The following is a 7,861-nucleotide window of genomic DNA, read 5'->3' as shown; positions in this document are numbered from 1 at the left end:
AGGCATCTGAAAACACCTACAACATTCAAGTTTAAGGTTTAACAAGACATCTGGAAAAAAAAGTTTAAACAAATTTCGAACATCAATTCTAAAAACATATAATTAGACTTGCCAGTGGCGTACCGTGGGTCACGGCATGGGGGGGGGGGGGCACCAGCAAAAATTTCGGGTCACTTAGGGAGCTCAGTTGTCAGGTATACTGACCTAATAGAGATATTTTAAGGACATGCAGTGCCATCAAACGAATATGTATCTCACTGATTAAATAATGCGAGCGTGAGCTGAAAATTTTATATATTGAGGGCTAAAAATTGACATTATAAGCGAATTGTTTTGTAATCATGATACTTAACTGTCTCGTTAAACAATGCGAGCGCGAAGCGCGAGCTAAAATTTTTGTATATACTGACCCTAAACAAGGAAATTTTAAGGATTATATGTTAGAATCCATTAAGAGTATAAATATCTCACCATAGTCATCTAATGCTATAGTGCCATCCTTTGCTGATTTAAATTGTTAGAAGTACATCTAAACACAGTCATGAAGCACCTTTTGTAGTCATGTAATCGTGATTATCATACGTATCTTACTAATCAAATACTGCAAGCGCGAAAGCGCGAGCTGAAAATTTAGGAAATATAGACCTGAAGAGGGGCATTCTAAGGACTATAGTTACGAATCCATTAAGTCAGAGTATACATATCTCACCATAGTAATCTAATGCAAGTGCCAAGCACTTGCTGATTTTGTTAGAATTATATCTAAACACATGGAGCACTTTTTGAAGTCATTGTAATCATGATTATCATACGCATCTCACTAATGAAATACTGCGAGCGCGAAGCGCGAGCTAAAATTTTTTGATATTCAGATTAGAAAAATTGACATTTAAGGACTGATTTTAGGAGTTCATGAAGAGCATAAATCTCACCAATCCACTAATGCGAACGTTAGCACGGACAGAAAATGTTTTATATTAAGACCTTAAAATAGGGCAATAACTTTCAGTAGTCATAAAAAAGAATATATTACTACTTAAAACAATAATAACTCTAATTGAGAGGAAATGTATTATTTTGTTGTACATTGATTTGAAAACGGGAGGCTTTAGTACAGCAGTTTTATATATCTCGTTAAAAAGTCTATGTGAGCGCCAGGAACAATGAAGACACAATTAAGCAAAAAAGTAAAGTTGTGAAAAAATGCTTATGTTACATAACATAATATAGTGAGTGATTGTATTACCGACCGCCTTGTATTACCGAACGCGCGCATCATATGCGTCAGAAAATAATCAAATACGCTCAAACCTTTGCAACTTCCTTCCAAGGGAACTTAAATAGAAAAATGATGAAAAATTATCAAAAACACAATTTCGAAGTCTTTATATCCTCAAAACAATAAAATATGGTCAAAATAGCTCATCAGTGACTTTGTTGTTTTCCCAACTTTTCCCATAGAAAACACACGTTCGGTAATACGATACCTTTTCAAGTGACCAAAATATTTCACTTGCGAAGAGGGGTCCGATTGGAAGCTGATGTCGTAAAAATGAAAAACAATTTTGGCAAAATTTCTGCATGTTTATATTTTGTAGGTATTTGTGTATTTATGGTGAAAGTTTGGTGAATTTTATTGGAATAATGTGTTTGATATGATCAAATTCATGAAAAGTGTTCGGTAATACGATCCACTACCATACTATGATAAACAATTTCTTCTTCCCCCACTACGTTTCTCTTCCTTTTTCCCTCTTTTTCTCCTTTTCCCCGTTTTTTTTTTTTTGGCCAGCCGATTGGGGGGGCACGTGCCCCCACATGCCCCCCCCCCGTAATTACGCCACTGAGACTTGCTATTGTATTTCATAAAGTTGAATTTCGCAGAATCAAAAAGAACGACACTTCGCACTGATATCGTAGGGAATTGTGGGACGGAAAATAATGTTTAATGCATGAGGACATGAATAAAACATTAGCGTTTTATCCAATCATACAAGTGCATTATGCGTATTTTGACGTCATTATCATGAATTAAACATTGACCTTCCAAAATCAACCTTCAAATTGGCCAAATGGCAGCCATGTTTGTTATGTATAAAACCTTTGGAAAATCAAAACCGCGCGAAAAGAGTTGCCTCTCTAGCTCCCTTCGGGAGCTTACGTACACGTAAGATCCATAGAGATGTTTTGGACAACTCACCCGGTAGACAACTCAGTCACCCCGAGACCGCTCATCCGGCCCACAGAAATACAATACACGGCCTCGGTTCAGCAAGGGCGAGTTGTCTCACATTTTGTAGGGTCGGGGAAAATGGTTTCACCAAAAAAGTCCAAATTATGCTAAAATTATGCTAAATTTTGTCAAATTATGCCAAGCATAATGCCAGATGCTGAAGCGGTCCAAATTATGCCAAAAAGCATAATTATGCCAACTCTGGCAACTATGTTCTATTCTCGATCGCTGATTAGTCTTTCTGATCTTCAATTAATATTAAGGGGCGCGCGCCGAGATTCCTGACAAAAAAGTTTACTGTAAGAATAGCCGGGGGGGGGGGCACTTCCATTCACGAGTGGATACCAGCGCGACCAAGGGGCTCGAAAAGCACCCTAAACACGTAATTTCCATATTCTGAAAATGCAACCCTTAACAAGTTTTGGCGTGTGAAACCCTACCCTTAACAAGTATTGGAAACAAAACGACACTCTTGGCAAATATTCCCTGAAATGAACCCTAAACAAGTACAGGAATGTTTTGTTGTTACGGGTCCTTCGGTCGTCGGCTTTACCCTATTTGGTTTAGTACGACCCCAACTTCTACACCTCGCGCAAATCGGACTCTAAACACGAAGTGTTGGGGCAAAAAGGACATCCTTTATAAAACATTTGTTAATTTTGATTTATCATCCCCGCAAATTCGACCCTAAACACGTAATTTTCCTAGCGAAATAGATACCCTTTTTTCATTATTTTTGTGTTTTTGACACCCTTATCACGTTACGTACGTAACGTGCCCTATCGTGAAAAGGACATCCTTTTTACGTGTTTTTTGGTCGCGCATGGTATCCACTCGTCAATGAAAGTGCCCCCCCCCCCCCCGGGAAGAATAGCAGGAAAATATTCGAAATATTGGTGCATGAGGATAGATTATAGATATATCAAATTCAATATGTATATATATTTTTTCATTTGTGACTTCACACAAATCACAGGTGAGCAGTTTCCCCCGTTAAGCTCCTGCAGCAGTAATAAGCCTAGTTCATATAGCAGTGAACCTTCAAACATTCATACATGGTAGCTGAAAAAATAATAAGATACAAATAGATTGACAACGGTAAACAAACATTGAAGGTGTAATTTATATCATCTACATTTCAGAGTAGAGAAATTAACAAGAGAAGGAAAGACTCAATACAGGCCTATAGGCCTATGTAGGAATTTGAATAAAAATGACGATAAAGGAAAGATAGTGATTGTGAAATGGCCGAGGAACAATATAGGCCTACAATTTTAATTTTTAAAAATGTTTTATTTTCCACTTTCAATTTCAAATTCATATGTACAATTATGATGAAGTATATACACAAATTGATAATATTACAACACTACATGGCAACTATCAAATTGAAATAATAATAATGATAATATAGAGTATTTCTAAAGCGCCAAATCCACGTTGATTATGTGCTCAAGTCGATGAAATATATTATTACCGAGGCTGTAGCTGAGAAATAGCAATACTTGAAAGGGAGGGAGTGCCAACTGGAAATTATGGGAAAAAAGTTGTTGTGAATGAAATATATGTGAAAAGCAAGGGTTATCTTTTCATTGTAGGCCTATAGTCCGGGTTATATATGAGCCAGGTGCCACTGGCAGAAGGAGAAATTTTCATATAGTGCTTCGTATCGAGACCAGTTTGTATTTTTATTTTTTATTACATTAGTGTCATATGAAAGACAAATAAATTTCTAACAATTTTATACTATCTTATGGGATAAGGCGCATAAAGTGACTTGGCTCAGTAGAAAATTTGATTTTATGTATTTTCCCCCAAACTTAAAATTGAAAATTTTGGAAATACTGCTATAGAATGAGTCCCTCAATAATACTTGATGCGAGCGACAGACGTGAGCCAAATTTTTCCGATTTTCTAACCTGAAAACTGGACATTCTAAGCATTCTAGTAAAAAAATATTAGCTGGGAGAACAGTTTTCAGAACTGAAGTGGCTTCCCTGGGTAAATAATATCTATATCATTATTATCATTCTAGGCATACATGAAATTTTCAAAAGTTGAGCACGTGATTCACTCGCAACATTTCACAAGGATGCCCTTTTAACAGTAATTTTTTTCCCAAAACCGCTTGCTCGCTACGCTCGCAGAAATGAAACGTGAATATATAACTTATCAATCAGTGATCACTTAAAAAAATTTGCTCGATTTAATTACTACAAAACACACAACCTTTTTACACAGATGATAATCTCATGGTGAAAATATCCGTTTGCACCAAATTGCCCCTATTGGCCCCTTTTTTGGCTTTGCCCCCCCCCCAAAAAAAGGAAAATACGTTCCGCCGCCACTGATTGAAACACGCATCGTCTTCATGGCTAACTGGAAAAAGTTCTTCAAATGTCCCCTTCAGATCAGGTCAGAGCTTTATATATTTAAAATTTCTGTTCGCGCTTCTTGCTCGAAGTTATTATCTAAATTTAGTGACATTATAGGCATCTCGTTTTAAAGATCACAAACATATTACCCATCATACTAAAAAAAACATATATAGCTCGCACTCGCATTATTTAAAAAAGGGTTTATGATGTTATTACATACTTTATTTTATAAGTATAACGCTAATCATTGACTGTTAGGACTACCCTTTCAAAGAGACAAACAAAAACCAACTTTAAGCTGCCGATCGAGGAAAATATGGCTGAAAAAAAATTTGCCCCTCCCCCTATTTGACGAAAGTTGGATCCGCCGGGAGGGAGGCAGGGGGCACCTGCACCCCAAAAATGAAATAAAAACAGGGAAATGAATATTTTCCCAAAATGGGAAAGTTCCTTTATCAAAAATAAATATGCCGTTTTTCATGTTTTTTCGAAATAAAATACTCTTTTTAAAGTATACAAGTTAAGTTAAGTTTTCAGGCTGGAATATTGCAAATTTTCAGCTTCCGCTTCGCACTCTCATTCGATTGGTGAAATATGCATCCCTAAAGAGGTCACTAAATGCTTTCTTTAACATATATCTTTTCTGGTCAGTATGTTTAAGCTCGCGTTTTGCGCTCGTGTTAATTCTTTACTAAGATGCACATCTTTTTTTAATGACAGCAGAAATCTGTTCGGATTTTTACAAACTTATTTTCATTTTTTATTTGAATACCCTAAAGTTTTAGCTTGTGATTCACGCTTGCAACACCTCGCAATAATGCCATTTTAAGAATAATTGACCCCCCAAAACGTGTTACAACTTTACCTTTGAATTTGTTTTACCAAGCCGCTCGCTCATTATACTCTCTCCCGAAAAATAAAGCCTAAATGTACATTTTGCCATAATAAGAAGTCACCTCAAACAAGTTTTTCTCTACTTAATTCACTATCAAACACACAATGACTTCAAGAAGATGATAATCTTGAGGTGAAGATATCACCAAAGTGCCCATTTTGACGTATGTGTTTCATTATTTGGCTTTACCCCCAAACGAAAATTCTTTCGGCAGCCCTTGCCTTCCCATCCTCATAACAATTGAACGGCAACAGTGTCCCCCGCCCCTCCCTTGCCTCTGCCTCTGCTCTCCCGGTTTTCATTTTTCGGATTAACGAACCTTATTTTGTTTTCGGATTAACGAACCTTGGGAACAACGAAACTTATTTCGTTTTCGGATTAACGAACCTTATTTCGTTTTCGGATTAACGAATCTTCGGAACAACGAACCTTATTTCGTTTTCGGATTAACGAACCTTCGGAACAACGAACCTTATTTCGTTTTCGGATTATCGAACCTTCGGAATAACGATCCGTCGGAATAAAGCCACAAATGTTCGGATTAACGAACCCTTTTTCGTTTTCGGATTAACGAACATCGAGGTATAGGCAATTTACGTGTTTCGGAATTACGAACCTTCGGAATAAAGAACCTTCAGAATTACGAAGCTTCGGAATTACGAAGTGTAACCAACATCAGTACCCCAAATTTCAGATTCATAAAGTAATATCGGTTGTATCATTGCATCGAAAAGATGCAACAAGGGTTTATTGCTGGGAGTATAGGAACCAAAAGATTTGTACAATTTGAACAATGCTCTTCTCGCTTTATCAGCTAAATCCCTTGCGGCCACTTTAAGTGATCTTTTATCATGATTATTTGCGAAAACAATACCAAGATATTTCATTTCCTTAACAGTGCATAGTTTTTCTCCATTCATATCAAATGAAACCCCTTCGTTCGATCTAAATTAAATACCTTTGACAAAACTGGTGACAACACAAATTTTCCAGCTTTCACCTTGTCGTTCAAAATAGCATAATTTCCTGGTGCTTTCTTTCTCTTCAAAGTTTGAATGCACAGTTCATTGGGAGTGATCTTAAAATCAAGAGATGAAAACGTGCCATGCAGTTTCGGTTTATGTACATGATTCTTAATTCCATTTTAATCTTTTGAAAGTAGGGGTTTGTGATTCATGAGTTCTTAAAAATGCTCAAACCATTGCTTTTGTTGTATGTTATTTACTGGACTTTTTCTATCAGTGTGCAGTTTTTCTATAGGTGGTTAATTAGATCCCAATAAAGTTTAGGGTTCTCACTTTGAAGATTGTTTAGCTTGTCAATTATATGATTTCTCTTATTACGTACAATTTCTTTTAACATTCTTTTCAACCTTTTCTTCATGGTGTAATATTGCTGCCTGAGGCCTCTATCAAATGTATTTTTACACACTTGTCTACACAATAGTTTAACGCGACGCCGAAGAGCAAGGCATTCAGCATTAAACATTTTCTTTCTGTTCTTTTTCTTTGTGCTTTTTGCCCGAGGCATTTGACTTTAATTATCGCTTTATCTGCGACAGTTAAGATGCAGTTTATTACATCATTGACTGTGTTTTTAATACCAATGGCATTTGTACAATATACCTTTTCCTTTATTTCTTTTATTATGGTCAATATATCAGGTGTTTGTAGCGTTTTAGCAAATTAAGGCTGCGTCACTTATATGCGGTTCCCATATATAAGCTTTAGGATGGGGGTTCAAAGCTTTTTTTTTTTTTTTATTTCACACGGTCTTTGACGTTCAAGTGTGGGTGATATTAAAGATAAGACAATTGGGCAATGATCAGAAAATATATTGAGATCATCAACATAGAAGTATAATATGTCATCCAAAGCACCATTTTCAACAAGAGCATAATCTAATACAGAGGGAATTCTGGCATTCGCCTCATAGCAAGTAAATTTCCCAGTCAAGTTTACGTCCATTTACTATTCTTAGATCACATGCTTCATAAAGTTCAATCACGTCTTGCCTCTTTTGTTCACGGGCCTTGTCTCGATTTACCCTTGTATAGATATCTGAACAGTCGAACGTGAAAGGCACTTGTAATACCCATACCATCACGTTCTGAATCGTATTCAATTTCGTCTGGCAAGGTATTAGTATGAGCGTTTAGATCACCCATTATTATGCATTTACCTCGGTTCTTATAAGTTACGATATCTTTCATGATAGCATCGATTAAATCTACTTTTGACGAAAAGGTTGAGCTTTCTGGGCTTAAGTAAACAAAACAGATATACTGCTCCTCAAATGAGTCATGGATACTATTACCTATCTTTATCCAACAAATTCGCTTGAGGTATTATTGAT

Source organism: Lytechinus variegatus, chromosome 8 (assembly GCF_018143015.1).
Source record: "Lytechinus variegatus isolate NC3 chromosome 8, Lvar_3.0, whole genome shotgun sequence".
Classification (NCBI taxonomy): Eukaryota; Metazoa; Echinodermata; class Echinoidea; order Temnopleuroida; family Toxopneustidae; genus Lytechinus; species Lytechinus variegatus.
The sequence above is the reverse complement of the archived record's forward strand: the minus strand, read 5'-3'. Positions refer to the sequence as shown.